At 40.8% G+C, this 16,591-nt stretch overlaps 1 protein-coding gene across 1 annotated transcript in view; it reads left to right on the top strand.

The window, feature by feature from the left end:
* Positions 1 to 1,986: 1,986 nt before the first annotated feature.
* Positions 1,987 to 16,591, top strand: part of ELK3 (ETS transcription factor ELK3) — a 34,987-nt gene continuing 20,382 nt past the window's right edge. Inside the window, exon 1 of the mRNA XM_014889511.2 lies at positions 1,987 to 2,401. The gene's annotated coding sequence lies outside the window, so the exon portion shown is untranslated. The remainder of the gene's footprint in view (positions 2,402 to 16,591) is intronic.

Here is a 16,591-nt window from a genome sequence, read left to right on the forward strand (position 1 = left end):
ACAATAGTCATCTGACCTCCAGCATGGCAGCCTTATTTAGGTTTGTACCTCACTAGACAAAGCACTTGTGTTGCAAAAAAAATTTAAAAATTGGTGCTGTAAACAGGTACAGCATAGGAAACTGGAGCAAAAAAAAAAGTTTTAGACATTATTTAGAGACATATTATTTGTACAAGAAAAGAACTTGTACTGGTTTTGAGAGTTTGTTCTCTCAGATCTCCACACCACTGTTAGCTGTCAGTCTAACGTTTCATTTTGATACCATAAAACTTCTCTGACTGTCTTGTTTGCAAAACTGGGTCTTCAGCTGTAGTTCCCAAATAAAGATTGATTCCTTCATCCTCATGATTTGAACTAATGCTTACAGCAAGGACTTTATCCATTGTACATTTAATCTAGGAAATATACTAGGAATATACTAGGAAATATACTAGGAAATAAATATATATATTTAATCTAGGAAATATACTATCTGAAATTAAACATTTTAACGCTTCTTTATTTGGGAAACACAAATTGAGGATTTATCAGACCTCATATCTCTATTCTGAAATTCAGAATGACTTCTAAAAATGAATGATTTAAGAAAAATTATAAACTTCCATTACTTGGTGTGCTGGTTACCAAGTTATTCTTGCTCCCCTACGGCATGTTAGAAGATAAGAAGGAAAAAACCTGATGGACTTCCTCAAGAGACTAGATTTAATCCTATACCTCTGTTCAGATGCTATTGCTATACCTCTCTTCAGATGCCTAGTGGTCAACTGTGACAACCTCTTTAACTCCGTCAGGACATACTTTTGTTCCCAATGACATTGCAACCAACAAACCAATAGAGTGATAAAAAAGAATCATGGCATCTATGTCAGTCCTCATCAAAAACATTCTGAACAGCAGATACTGTGCTGGGATGATAAGTCTCATTACTATTAAAAGAAATAGCAGTATTGGTTTTGAAGTATTATCCATTGAACATCATTGATATTCTAGGCAGATAGTAGATAATGTCACTCACTGTGAAAATTTCCAAATAAAGTTAGAAATGCTGATATACAAGACACAAGAAAAGACAAAATTTTTATAAACTCCCAATACTGGAAAAGTGTCCCTTCCAATAAATCCAAACCAACAGATTAGATCTGAGATCTACAGCTTGAAGGTCAAAACCTAAACCTCAATCAGCTAACTACCATAGGTCTGACTTTTGAGATATGATGTGGAGATGCAAGATCCAGCTTGTATTTGATAATTTGCAATGGAAAAGGGGTAATAATTTTAAAGTAAAAGAGGATAGGTTCAGAGTGGGTATAAGGAGGACATTTTTTTGCAATAACAGTGGTAAGGTACTGGCACAGATTGTCCAGAGACGTGGAGGTGCTCCATTCCTGGAAATGTTCAAGGTCAGGTTGGAGCAGTAGCTCTGAACAACCTGATCAAGTTGATGATGTCCATGCTCCTTGCAAGGGAATTGAACAGGACGACCGTCAAAAGTCCCTTCCAAACCAAATCAAACTGTTGTTCCATGATTCTATGATTTGAGTGCTCCTTGATTTTTAACATGTAATTTCCCTCGTTATAAGTTGTTGTACGGTGTTGCACCACTTTTATACTTTGCTATCCCTGCAAGGTTCGGCTTGGGAAGGTGGCCAGCGAGCATCCAGTGAGCTACTGCATCCCACCAGCCCCTCAGCCCCCAGTGACCCCAACCACAGGTGCCCAACGCTCCCCTCCAGGGTGACCCCAGCCCCAGCATGGTGGGACAAAGGCGGCCGTCTCTCCAGAGGCCAAAGGCCGTCACCATCCTTCAGGATGGCGAAGCACCGCTCGCAAGGGGATCACAAGCATCCCTTCGGGTGTCCCCTCGGGAAACGTGGGTATATTTCGGCCCAAGCAGCTGGGGCGGCCAGCGGGAAGCTCCTCCCTGGGGGTGTAGCACAGGAAGGGGGGGCGGATCGGGGGAGTCGCGGAGCTCCCTGCGAGCCGGCGGAGTGACGGCTGCCCGCTGTACTATGCGTGTGTCTTGTGTTACAGCCATGCTGCACATCGGCGGCCAGAGCGAGGGGCGCGGGGAGGAAAAGGCTGTTTACACAGACTGCAAACCGCCCGGGGAATAGTGCGGGAGAGGAAGTGAGCCGGGCCGCTGTCTGACTGCCCCGGCTTCCTGCTCGCTCCCTCTCACGGGCAGGCGCTCACACACACACACACACACACACACACACACACACACCGGCCCAAGGGAAAAAAAAAAAAAAAAAAAAAGGAAAAAGGGAAAACAAAATCAGGATCTCATTACTAGAGCAACAGAGAGCCTGCAGAAGACTGTCAGCATGGAGAACCAGGGAATTTTACTCAGCTCCCTCTAGACTACCAGGAAAGAAGGGAAAAGTCCCTCAGCCGCTGGGTAGGTACAAGTGCTGCTGCGCCCGCCCCGGCTCCCGCAAAGTTTCGGGGTGCTGCGGCAGGGGAAGGCGAGGCCGGCGGCTGCTGCGGGGCCGCGCTCCGCTCGCTGGAGGGGTGGCAGCGGGGACAGCCCATGGGGGGGAGGTGAGGCTGCCGGGCACCGCGGGGAGGGGGCTCGGAGCCCCGCACGGGGCCGGGGAGCCCAGGGGTCCTGCCCCGGGGTCGGGCCCGGGCAGCGCGGCGGTACCGAGGCAGGGGGCGGCGGTCGGGGGGGCGGGTTGCCCGAGGAGGCTCCCGCCGCCGCAGGGGCCCCCGCCGCCCTGGAGGGCTTCCCCGGGGCCCTGCCGCCCCCCCGGGAGCTGCGGATGCAGGTGAGGGGACGGACCGTGTGTGGGGGGGGGGAATGCGGGGTAAAGAGCCGGGGCGTGAGGAGGGGCAGGGCCGGGAAGGAGGCGCCGGGGGTCGCGGGGAACCGCGGGACCCCGCGCCGGCCGCAGCCCCTCGGCGGTGCCGGGACGTCTCGTGTGCCCCTCCCCGGCGGTGCCGGCTGGCGGTGCCGCGGGGCTGCCCCCTCCCAGCGGATCCGGGTCGCGGCGTTCGGGGCGGCGGGGGCCGCCGGTGCCTGTGAGGGCGGCGGGGGCGCCGCGGGGTCCCCGGCAGCGCTGCGAGGCCGAGCGGGGCCGGGGAGGGCGCGGGGGGAGGGAAGGGAAGGCTGCTGCAGAAACTGCAGAAGGGGCTTTAAAAAAGGGAAAAAAAAAAAAAAAGTGTCGGGAGAGTTTCTGGCTTGTCTGGAAACAGCAAGACTAATTGCCATGCGCTTCCGGTTTGAAACTGGCAGCAGACAACATCTTGAAAATGAGTCACTGCAGCTCACAAAGAAACTCTGTGGTTTTCTCCCTCTCAGGTTTATGTATTTGCTCCTTTTTACAGTTTCCTTTGTAGTTCTTCTGCCTTCTCCCTGGACCTCCCCCCACCCGCTTTCTTAGCCACCCCCTGCCCCAGACCCCCTTGGCCGACGTGGATAATTTCCACCACCAACTGAAAAAAAGAAAAACATTTAAAAAAAAAAAAAAAAAAAAAAAAAAAAAAAAAAAGGAGAAAGGGAGAGAAAGTGGAGAGTTGTTGTTGGATCTGGCTTTGCTGAAGGTTAGAGGGACTCTGATGCTGCAGGGGGAAAAAGTTCCCTGAATTTTCCACTGGCTGCAGGAAGAGAGCCCATTTAGTCATGGCTAAGTAATGTCTGCACACACACCAACTAATCTCATTAGGAGTTTCCGTTCCCTAACACAGGAGGGTTTTGTGAAGCCCTGTCAGCCTTTCTAACGTTGCAGTTGAAAGGGAGACAAGTTACATCTTTATTTACTTAGGAGTGTAATGCTATGACAATTTTATATAATGTAGCATCTTTTAGGTCATGAGGATTCCAAAAGTCAATCGTTGCATTTCATTTCAAGCTGAAAGTCGTGATTCATCTCGTATTTTGCTCATACAGACTTTTCAATTATTTCAGATTAATTTATGCATAAATATTTCCATAGGGTGAAGCAGATAAATGGGGTAGCAAGATGTCTGTGTTATGATAAACATATTCTATGCATGTCTTACAATTGCATGTAATTGCAAAGTTAAAAGACTTTTGAGCCAAGATACTGAGGTGATGGCCATATTTGAAAAATATATTCACCCACATAGCCTTCCTGTATTGGTACTTTACGTATGTAGTTTTCAAGTGATTTTGTACATACCAGTTTTGATTTGGTGGTTTGTGTAATTACTTTATGATGATTTGCTTTCATAATGGTCATGAAAGAAGTCTGTGTTCAGAATTACAAAGATTTCTGCCATGCCCCACCAGTCTTTAAATTAGAAGTAACAGCTTTTTGCGGGGAAAAAAAAAAGTCTGGAGCAAACAAAGAAAATGGATTCTTGCTTGCAAGTGGATTTTAGCTAAAGGAAATGTCAATAAATGTGAACAAAATGGTATGCATTAGAAAGTAACACTTAGCTACTTACTTGAATTATCATGTGATAGCATAAAACTAATTTGCAAATATTATGCAAAAAAATAGCGCTTGTAGTATACCATGTGTTTATCTCTGAGGATATGCAGTGTTTCCTGCACTTCCTATGTCCAAGTGGCATAGAAAAGTTCTTCATTAACATCACTTCACAGAGGACTTCTATTAGTGGATTAGTGACACAATCTCCAGACACAGATGTCTCTCGATTTTCTAGCCGGGCAGTGAAGAATTTTTAGCATAGTGTACAAACCAGACAATGCCTAATCTCTGTCTCAATCAAATGCAGCCATCAGGAAGCGAGGGATTATTTTTCAGTTTTAGAAGTTTATTTCTTTTGTAAAATCTTCAATTTTAGAGAAAGAAGTGCAATACTGGACATAGTGTTCAAAAACCTGTTAAATATGTTATGGAGCAGTTAATGTGGTGTACAACACCAAAACTTTCTGAGAAGTGTTTCCTGGCTCTTACTATCTCTCTCTCTGAAATATAGACATTAAATTGCTCACTTATTGCATTAAATATTGCTGGAATTTCAGTGTGCTGTCTACTGAATCAGAGTAGATGAAGCACACACGTTCATATATACATACATATATATAGGTAGTCTATCCACACTTTATAAATGTTGTATGTTGTGTTTGAGATAAGTGTGAAACATCTTGATGTCTTCAGAAAAACAGATGTAGTAGTAGTGTACTTTGTGTTGTGTGTTCTATAAATTTGAAAGACTGAATGAGAAGTAATCCGTAGGTATGTTAAAAATACAACAGTTCTGTCTGGAATAGAAAAAAAGTCCAAATATCATGTAATGAATGATAGTTTCCACTCAAATAATAAAATAATTAAAGATGCTTGTATTGTAAACATAATTTTATTCTTCACCTGTCTAAGAATTTATAAAAGGAGTATATATTTTCTGCTAAGTGTTACAACCATTGCTTACATCTTGAGTTTTCCAAATCAACTCTGTGAGTTGTTCCTAAAAAGAAAAAACCCACAGGCTTATATCCTTTCTGATATCATTGATTCCACCTAGATGCAAAAGCTGAAATAAGCAATCCAGTCTCAGGGGAGAAACTCAGCTACAGCCTTCCTTGTAACTGTTTATAACATCACGCACATGGACACTTTTATATGTAGAAACAAAAGTGTATTTTGTTTTATTCATTAGCGTTCTCAGTGCTTACTGATTCACAGTGGTTCTTTGCTCCTGTTTATGTTATTTCATTTAACTTAAGCCATGGAAAGAAATCAAGTACATCACTCCAAGACTGAAGTATTTCCCCTTTGCTGTGCAGAAAATCCAATTATGTAAACTTTGCCTTCTTGTTGTAATGCCCTTCTTGGGATGGAGGTATTCTTATGACAAAGTTATTCTTAGGCGCAGCTATTATTGGTTGAGTGAGTACAAACACTGACCAAAAACTGGTTCTGAAAGACTTAGCACAGAATGAAAGTCAATTCTCAGGATCACTAAGGTGCATGGAGCTTGTTGCTTGCTCTGAGGCTGTCTTCATTTTGATTTGCCAATTTAAATAAACTCGTTCCCATCACAGAGGCTCATATGGAAGCTACACACATCACGGACATGGAGTCCATGAGCTGTCCAGAAAATACAAATCTTAGCCTTGGGAATGCAATCACATGATCCGTTGCTTCAGAAGAAAGAAATAGGTACCAAAATAAACAGACATTTGGCTACTAAAGATAAGGGAGCACGGGAGAAGGGTGGGAGCACCAACATATAAAATTTGTATAATTTATAAAAAAAAGATTTAACTAGTGTGTTTTGGTGACATCATAAAATTTGTAAGTTCATGTAGTTATCATTATCTCTCTGAGTGGTTCTTTTTTAGCCATAATGCTAAATAATCTAAGCTAGTAAAGAACTGATAAATTAGCTAGTACTTCCCACAAAGATAGGGCAGGTTGGACTCCTTTGTGCAATGAGGTGATTTATCAGTCCATGGCTTTCCTTTGGTGGAGGTGGCTCCAGTGCACGGCACGCCTGGATGCTGCTGCTGGAATCCATTTTGGAGCTGTGACACTGATTACAGGACAGTTATCCTGGGCCAGTTTCAAAGAGCACTGTTGGTTTTGAGCTGCTGCTGTCTGTGCTTGGTAACCACACCCAGTGGCTCATGCCACAGGCTGTCACTGACGGCCTGTGGAAGTTGTGTTGTGCTGAGTATCCTTGGATGGATTCACCCTGGCTTTCTCCTCGGTGTTTCCCACGATAGGGAATCTCACCGTCCTGAATCATTAGACAGATGTTTACTTCATCTGTGGCTTGTTAAATGAATCAATGAGTATTCTGGAGGCTGCTGAGAGCTCTTGAAAGACCAGATATGTCTGTTCTTATGTTGAAGTATTTTGTTGAATAATGAGTGATTAAAGATTTAGTCATGATTTTGAGGAGAGTGTCAAGGTGTAGGCACAGGATGTCCAGCTCACTGCATCACAAAGTACAAGGCTGCATGGATTGAAACAAAGCAGATGAAGCACAAAGTGCCTCTCATCTGTGCACTTCACAAAAAGAAATTAATCTTTGTCCTTCAAACTTTCTTTAACGCATTGTGATTTTATGTGCCAGTAATTATATCAGATTTCAGATTCTTAAGGGTTTGTTGTTAAGAGTGGATTTAAATTCTAAAGCTCTTTGAAGGAGACTTGCTGCTTTTCGAAATGCAAGAACTAAAGAAAACACTTGCCAATAAGCATTGATACAAAAATATCACAAAGGCACTACTTGCCAGCTAATTCAATGCCAGTTTATAACTGTATACTCAGTTCTGCATTTTAATTTTTTTATGAATACTGTGGTAGTTTTCTTGCACTACCAAAATGTACCCTGGAGCTGTCAATCTGCTCAATAAATGCAATTCCTGGGCAGTATCTCACATTATACCGAACAACTAAATATTTAAGTAATATTTGAAAGTTGTATTGCAGTTAAGAATATAGGAGGTCAATTTTGCCATGCCCTAGGCAGGTACAACTCAGCTGAAAATGACAGGGTCTTTTTTACTGTTACGGAGTTCTCAACACCATGTTTGATTTTGGGCTGCTCTCTCGAGTAGCATTGCTGTGATTGTCTACAGCAGTGGGGTTTGTCCTTCTTGTATCTGTGGATCCAGAATTATTTCTGGGCAGTTGTGCCCACAGTAGTGGTGCTGCAGGGCTTCTGCCTCACTGTCAGGAGGAATGTCCACTGACCCCCACATGCATGGGCCAAGTGTTGAGAATGTTCAGCTGTATGATAACAGTTATAGACACGACACCTATGGACTTTTAAGATAAGTATCAATCTGCTATAAGTAAAGAAAAGTTTGTGAAGACTATAGCATGTGATCTGTCTACATCTGTGCAGTTAGATACAGCTCAGGATCTTCAGGACAAGAGTCTCTGTAGGAAGCCACAAACTTACTTTGTTTTGATCTTTTAAAGCACTTAGGCATGTATTTACTTTTGAGTGTGTCAGCACTTCTGTTAATGCATTGAGACTAGCTGCATGTGAAATGTTACTAAGACACTGTAATGACTCTTGCTTGCTCTATGAAGGGTCCTCCTATCTTCCATAGCTCTAAATTTTGCAGTGGCAGGATGTACTGAGTATATGAATGATACTGCCCATGGCTTCCCCCAGGCTCATTTCAGAGAATTATTTCAGTCATATGTGTGTCTCTGCTCACCAATTTACTACCCAATATTTGAAGATTCAGAATATAACTTGGATGATCTTTGCAAATACCCATTTACTACATGTTAATGTGTTTTGGGTCTTTTGCAAGCAATCCTGTCTTCGTTTTTTGAGCTTTAAAGGATACAATTTTCTTGTCTTGTGGCTCCTAATTTGAAGATCATCTGAAGTACTATGAGGGGAAACTCATGTCTGACACATTGTCTTTTACTTTTCACTGTTATTAAATTATGTAATGAATAATACATAACTTTTATGATTATTACCAATCATGCAAAATTGGTAAAAGCTTTCTAGGCTCTAACCTAACTATTAAGTCCTAAGTCCCATTAATACTATTTTACACCATGGGTCTTTTTCTGAAAACATTAGTGAACAAGCAAAAATATTTGTTTAAAACATGCTTTTGCAGTTGGACACAAGAGTAGACTTGGATTATATCCTTAATCTAAATGTTTTTAATCAAATGTCCTCCTATAAGTTTCCCATCCTTATTTTGCAACACAGCTGATAGTTCATCTGGAAAACAGATTTCTATTCCACATCCATTTGCCTCTAATGTGGTGACAGCACCTCTTTACTATGTCTCTGTATGTTTATTCTTTTTTGTTGTTTTTTTCTTAAAGAAAATTGATCAGATGTGTTTCAGTTTAGGCTTTTTGAGAAGGATGCTAATGTCTGTTATTGTTTTTAAATGTTTATATTGTGGTAGTGTTGAGTGGCCTTTGCTGTATCAAGTCACAATACAGCACATCAAAAAATTTATAGACTGAAGTACCACCATTATCTCTTCCCAGCAATTAACAGTAATTCATGTGAAGAAACAATCTTTAAAAAGCATTTAGAAAATAAGAACAAATTCCCTTTGCAGTTCAGTTAGGGAAATCTGGAGAAAGTTGACTACCTTCAGAGATTTTCTTCCAAACTACGCTAACATAGTTGGGATGGTAATGTGGGTTTAGATCCTGGATATGGACCTCTGTGAAGTCTGGTGACTCAGAGCAGACTCACAGCAAGTGGCGTGTGTGGTCAGTTTAGCAAACTGTGAGTGTGGAATAGGGCTGGCATAGAAAGTATGACTGCAACACTCCTACAGTACTGCCACTTCAGTGCTGAGGCTCTGTGACAAAAACCCTTACAGAACAGAGCAGTTTGATTCCCTGGGAGCAGGGCACAATAATGCTGACTGTGCAGTCTCATCCAAGTTGAGGAGAGAGAATAGAGAGTGTAAAATGTGTAATTTTGTACAGAATTCAGGATACAAGTCCAAACAGTGGCTGTTACGTATCCTGAGCAGCAGACACATTGACAAAGCAGTTGGCACATTGATGTCACTTCTAAACATGTACAATCTGAGCACTCTGTATACAGCAAAGTTTGCTGTGATCATTGAATTAATGTCTCATTTGTCTCTCATTCAGTTTACAGCAGCTGTGGGAATTAGTTTAAGCATACAGGACACAGTACAGGGGAGTGACAACCAGATCTTCTCCTGGCTGAAATCTTATATTCTGTGATACATTCTGTGGGATATTCCAATGTTTAAGGAATGAAGTTGGGTGAAATATGTAGGTGTGGCCTGCACGTCCTTGTTGGTGTAGTAGGCAATAATTTCAGAAGATTAAAATATTTTAGTTGGGTTTTGGTTTAGCTTAGTGCTGATATGATAAACACACATATCAGAACTTGATTAGCACTGAGAAGAATAGGAGATCTTGGAGATTTTTAGGTGTAAGAATAATTCTTAATTTATGTTTTTACTATGAGATAATAAAAATACAGACTTTGACTAGTGCTGTGACTAGTTGCTCATTTTTTATGGCTAAGGAACTTACACTCTGGCTTGTGCTCCAAAAACTACTGCAATAGAGCTAACATTTTGGGAGGAAACTGTCCGGGTAAAATGATTCCATATTTGTAGGTTATCATCTACTGAATTGTGTTACACCATTGTTGGTGTAATGCTATAACTGACTCCCCTTGCAACATGACAGCATGCAGGTAACCCTGGATGTTACGTAACAGTTCAATGGCTCATTTTGCTAATCCAGCAAATTCTGAAAATCCAGTTTGCATGGTGAGGCAAGTCTGACTACCAATCTAAGCTATGATGATCTTGCTGTGCTTCAGGTTTCATGAAAATTGTCAGCCACCTTGGTTTTCCTTAACAGAACTCCAAGGACTGTTTCCTGTCCTTTTGGCCAGGTTCTGCTCTGCTCACACTATGAAAAAGACCTGCTGAGTTTTGGTCTAGGAAAAATCAGTGTCAAGGGGAAGATTAGTTTAAACATCTGAACATGAAATGTATTAAAGCAGCATTTGAGGCAGCAGATAGTAATAGTATACAATTTAACACATTAGAGCCACTACACAAGTTACAAAGCATTTGGTCTGTTGTTGCAAAATTGAAAATTTTAATACTTTATTTAAAGAAGGAGTATAGATAAAGCATTTATATTTGGGAGTAATCATTGCTTGATATATTAAGTAAACTTTTAGAATAGCCACTGTTCCTGGAGGTTGAAACCTCTGCTCTCTTTAGCTCTGAGAACGTCAGAAATTTTATACAGGACGGTCAAGTAATCATGATCTGCGTCCTACTGATGCCGACAAAAATATAAGAGGAAGTCATATGGGAAAAATAAACATATAGGACTGGTTCTGAAAACAGGAGTCCCTCAGATTGCAGCGTAGCATGTTGCCAGCATGCCACAGATGTGCACCACATGAGCAGACAGAAAGCAGTTTGAGGAGTCTGCACTCATTTTATGTCTGTCCCAAGGTGAAGGGTTGGAGCCAGTACAGATTTATGTAGTTTTGTTTATGGCTAGCTTTAGAAATAATTGAGCAGGTTATTTTTTAAACCTTCATAGGGAAGCAACTAGCCTTTTCCCCTCCTGCTAAGGACTTTTACTCCAGTGGGATTAAAACTGTTTCTTGAACTGCATCCTTACAGAAAATGTGAAAACACTCGTGTTGTAGAGGCAGTGTCATCACACCTCTGCTTGGCAGGCAACCAGTCCTTTGTTGTATTGGTTTGGAGATTGCAGAACTTTCTTCCTTTGGACATCTGCCTCCGCTTTTCTTTGACTTAGATAAAAAAAATTAAAAACTGCAAACATTGTATTACCAAATGTACTTAGTCGAAGCATTACTGGACATATGCGTGAGTGCTTTCTTCTGTGTGGTGGAACTTGATGTTATCCCTTAATGTTTTGTGAGATCTTGGTGCTGTCTCTTTTGTGTTGCTCTTAACCACAGGAGTCTGTTTATTTTTTTTAAATGTGCTGGATCAGATCAGTGGGTATTCTTGCTTGAGAAGGAGGCCTTGTAAATTTTTAGTGTAAATAATCTTTTAAATTACAGTTTAAAGTAAAAAGACCACTGTTATGCCAGAGTAGCAGAGTAGTCGTACCTTGTATGACTCATGACTCTGTTAAGTAGATCGTCCAGCAAAACCGTCTGTGTTTTTTTGGAACATCCTTAAACCAGTGTTTGTGTGGCAATGTTACTGTAGTTTTGCAGTAAATCGGAACTTGTGTGCTGGGGCACCCCTGTGGCTTTCTCTAATGTTTCCACTGGGTGGTGCTGCAGGAATTCCTTTTTTTTTTTTTTTTTTTTTTTCACTTGAATCTGCATTTCCCAGAAAGACGCCTCTAAAATATAATAGGAGGAAGTCCTGATTTAGAAAGTTTTTGCAGTTTCAACACAATGGAAGGACTTAGAGGATGCTCTGACAGGAAATGTCCTGGTTGCTGGATGTGGAAAAATTACCAGCATTCTGTATCATACACACAGTCGGTTCCCTAAAGAGTCCTGGGTATGTATTGCACCACAAGTTTGATTTATTACCTGTAATAGAGAAAGTTCTGCATCATATGAAACCAGGTATATTTACACACTTAGTTGAGAGCTTATTTTTCAAGCCCAATTAAATTAGCAGTAAGATCTCTTTTGATGAATGTTTGAAAACTTTCTGAGTAAACTAATTGATATTTATTTTTTCTCTTTTCTGGCAGAATCACTAACTCCTCACCAACCACATCCTATTTATCACCCCTGAAGCATCTCTGTTGAGAAATAAAGTGTTAGGACTGACTCAGCTTTTTCTTTCAAATAGTTATGAGCAAACATTTGGGCAGATTTGGCAATTGTCTTTAACCTCTCATGATATAGTCATACAGATGAATTTTCAGTGAAAAATGTTATGGCTGACTCATTTTAAAATTATTTTAGGAAAGTTTCTTTTGTTGATCGACACTTTTGCTTCTGTAATTAAATAAAAAAACAAGTCTACTTCAATTTTTTATAGAAACTAAAATGTAAAGTAGAAGAATTATCCTAGAGGATTTATAAGCTCTTCAACTTTTCATATGGACATATTAATATTCATATTCACTTTAGAACTTTAGGATGTATATAGACACTGCCTTATTTAATATTTTTCTCTATGTATACTCTTTGATATTTTATATAGCATGGAATTTATATATGAAATTGTTTGGGTAATTTCCAGCAAGAGTTTAAAAACAAAACAAACTCATGTAACTATTTATTTTCTAATTATTAATAGACTTTAAAATTAATTTAGTTAAGTAAAAATCTCCATTTCTAGTATTGAGAAATGGTGGTTAAAAAATAATGGCAAAACAGTCACATTCTTGCACATGGTATTGCAGCAGTCACCTCAAGGGTTAAAATGAACCTGAGACACTTAGAAAAATAAAACCAGAGCTGCTATTACAAACTGGGACAGATGTAGGAGGCCAGGTTTCCTGTGGCCCATTTTCCAGTTTCCTGGCTGCAACCTGCAGAAATAAAGGAAGCCAAATGCTAACGTGAATGAGAAACTAACAATGCCCCACGTCACACTGCTCGGAGAAACGTGCTGGACACAATTAGGATACAAAAGCAGAAAATGGACGTACAAAAAATGTACACACGTTTTCCAGAGTAGTTGAAATGGTAAAAAAAGACATCTGTTACTGAGAAATGTTGTGTGCTTGCAAAGCTCACATGTGCCTGTAAGGGAAATAAAAGTGGAGGTGTGTGCCTACTGTGATGGGGCATTCAAAAAGGAGCTGGATCTTTTGCAGCTGCTTTGGCTACAGAGGGAATCAGCAGTTTCTACATATGCTAAGGGAAATTAATTTCCCTGCCCTGACTCAGCCTCTTAATCCTTTTCATGTACATGTCTGATGACCATCTTTCTGTGACTACCTATATGGCAGAATGCTGGCTAACACCTTTTATGTCTTCCTGATTTAATTGGCCACCAGCTGGTTTTTTTCAGCCTCTGGGCACCCCAGCCAGTCTGTCCCAGTCAGCTGTCTGTCCTCTCCCCCAGGTCCCACGACCTGGTTTATAGCTCAGGCTCCCAGATGTTGTTCCTTTGCAGACTCTCTAAAGCAAAAGGGACTGGTTTTGATCCTAATGCCTGGAGGGATTTCTAGTTTTAGCCTTCAAAACTTGTTCATGTTGATTGTCCAGGATCAACAGTTTCTATTTTAGAAAGGCTGTAGGAGAGCTAACGTGGAGAAAAAATCCAAGTAGGAAACCCGGGCTACTTGGGAGAGCAGAGCTGTGTTACAGCTGTAACATAGTTGTGTGGAAGCTAAGCAGCTCTGCAGAAGTCCTGAATTGCTACAGAGCTCTTTTCCAGCTTTTTGCCTTTTACATTAGGCTTTACCTATGCAAGAGTCCTGCAAAACTTAATGCTTAAGGACTATCCTTCTTATCTCACAGTTCATGTCATAAATCTTTCTGATACTGAGATTTTAGCTAGCTAGATATGTCTCTGAGCCTCTTGGTTTTCCACCACTTTAAGATGCCTTGCTTATTTGTTTTATTTTGCCCAGCAGGTTAATAACTGTATTTTTGGATCTTAATGCCACCTTACTCACTGATGTTTTATCACATGGAATTTCATATGCATTGTCTCGTTAAAAAAAGAAAAAGCCTATGCAGCTCATCAGCACATTTATTATCACATCTTAACTATTTCTAGGGTAACTTGCATAATGTTTTCCTAGTGGTTTTTTTCATGCTGGTTGAAACTAGTGTTCATATGCTAAAGGGAGAGAGAGTATTTGGCATGTAGGCCCTTGCCTAAGTGAGGAATTTGGGTAGACCCTTTACAGGAATATCATCTGTTGAGTCACTTTGCTCTATGGATGTCTCTGTCCATTTCCATTATCCTGTTCAGGGAGAGTTTATGGTGTTGACTCTGCTGCTGCTCCAAGTTTAGGTATTTCTGTTAGTCCCTCAGTTTGATTGAAATAGAAGCAGAATTAGCAGCACAGATACTCTGATTTGCCACCTTCTGGCATCAGGCCTAAACTTAAAATTTGGAGCATGGAGAGCATGTTGTATCACACTGATCATGCAGTTGCTAGGGTTTGTATGGGGGGAAGCACATTGCAAGGAATGTAAATTGCTAATGCAGATGGTGTCAGTGTGGTTCCCTGTCACAGCTGCCAGAGAAATGGATTTTCAGAAAACTCAGTCCTGAAATGCCATTTTGCTTTCTAACACAGCATTTCCAATTATAATTCCTTCTAACTATGCCCATGATTATTTGCATAAGCAATAGTGGAAGTGATCACAAAGCAAAATTACTAGGCTATCTAGGTCAGGTCAAACTAGCAAATTTTGTTTCATGGCTTAGAAAGCGTCTTTGACTGTCAAATGAATTGTATAAATATTTAAAAAATGGTAAGATAGCAAAATCAGATATGTCAGAATGAATGGATTAAAAAATCGACTCTTTTGTCTGTATGAATTTTGATTAGGCTTTCCATGACACAGGATATGTGTTTCTAACATAGGTTTTGTTTCTCATTCTGTCCTATTGATATGCATCACTATCTAAATACGGGGTTTTTAAACCTATTTTTTCTGCTATCCCATGTAATTCAGTGTGTGGTTCCAGGTATTATTTATTGCCCTGCTTTCAAATCTTGTACTGAGCACAGTAAGAGGAATATTTAAGAGGAATTAGAGGAATATTTATTATTACTATTTAATATTAATAAAGAGTTGAATGAAATGTGGTCACTGTAGGAAGTGACCACATCCTAACTACCCTTTCTGTCAGAGTAAGGCAAGACACTGAATTCCCTTTGAGTCAGTAAAAATTAAAAAGAATTAGAAAATATATAAACTAAATACAATGTTTTCCGAAGATCTCCAACTCCTCACAGTCATAATTTTATTATGACTTTTAATACAGGTACCAGATTTTTGGTTGAATTGCATGTCTTCTAATAAATCAAACATATCTGTTGTGCTTCTCTTGCTTGACCACTCAAATGAGGCACAAGTTAAGCCCTGTGTGGTCATTCTGTCCTCCCAAGGGGACAGTTAGTGCCTTGTGGAATCCAAAACAGTTCCCATAGAGAAAGGCAGGTTAATACTTCTGCTGGCCTGTTTGGAAATTAAATATTTTGTATCAGTTTAAAAACCCTGTCACTGCAGAACCTTAGATTTTTACTATTGTTGTGGGCAGAATAGGAATTTGCCATGGGCAGAATGGGAGCTTCAGACAGTTTATGAGAGAAGCCTTCCCTCTGAATCACAGGGTGCAGAAGGGACCCCTTTGATTTCCAGACTCCTTCTCAGAGAGGAGTCCAGGCAGAACATCCTGCTACAGCTATTCCCCTGCAAATCACATTTTACAATTTACCAAATTGAAGAAATCTGAGATTTTACTTCACCACACAGACTAAGACTTGTGTTGTAGGTAGTTACAGCTGTAAATGTTCAGTGCAACTCAGACCTGAACACCTCCAGTTTTGTGGTTAGAAGAGCAGGACCATACAATTAATGATCAGCTAAAAATGTAATTGGCATGATTTACCTCATGTAGGAGTCATACATACAGTTGTTGTATGAGCAATATGGGAAGCTTTATACAGAACACAGTGGCAGATGGAGGGATGAAGCACAATGCAGCATTGAGCTGTTTTAATCTCATTTCTGTAGGGGCAGACTTGGGTCATACCAGTAGAAGATTTATGCATGTACCAACTGAGCACATTGGTGCTGAAGTCTGAGGTACAGAGGTCCCTTATAAAGCCTGTTCAGGGCCACATGCTTGGGAGAGTTGATGGTCAGGCAAGACAGGGTTGTGAGGAGCTGCCTAAATCTAATCCCAGCACAGCCATCTGCCCTGGGTCCAGCATCTGAAGTGACCCCCAGAGTTTATCCATGGATCTCAGCTGGAATAACTGAGCCACTTCCAAAAAGGTGGCAGTAACCTTTTATGTAATAACCCAATGGGAGTCACTTCTCCCTGCTCACCTGGACATAGTTTGTGCAGTGAGTATTCCTGTAGGATTCTCTCACCCAGGCTTGTGCTGTTCATGCATTTTACATTATGCCTGTGGTTGAGTCACCTTGAGTGCCACACTCAGTAGATAAAATGGAATCCAAAACTGTTTACATTTTACAGATGATAAGCATCAGCAAA

The sequence above is a fragment of the Sturnus vulgaris genome, chromosome 5, assembly GCF_052056855.1.
Source record: "Sturnus vulgaris isolate bStuVul1 chromosome 5, bStuVul1.hap1, whole genome shotgun sequence".
NCBI lineage: Eukaryota > Metazoa > Chordata > Aves > Passeriformes > Sturnidae > Sturnus > Sturnus vulgaris.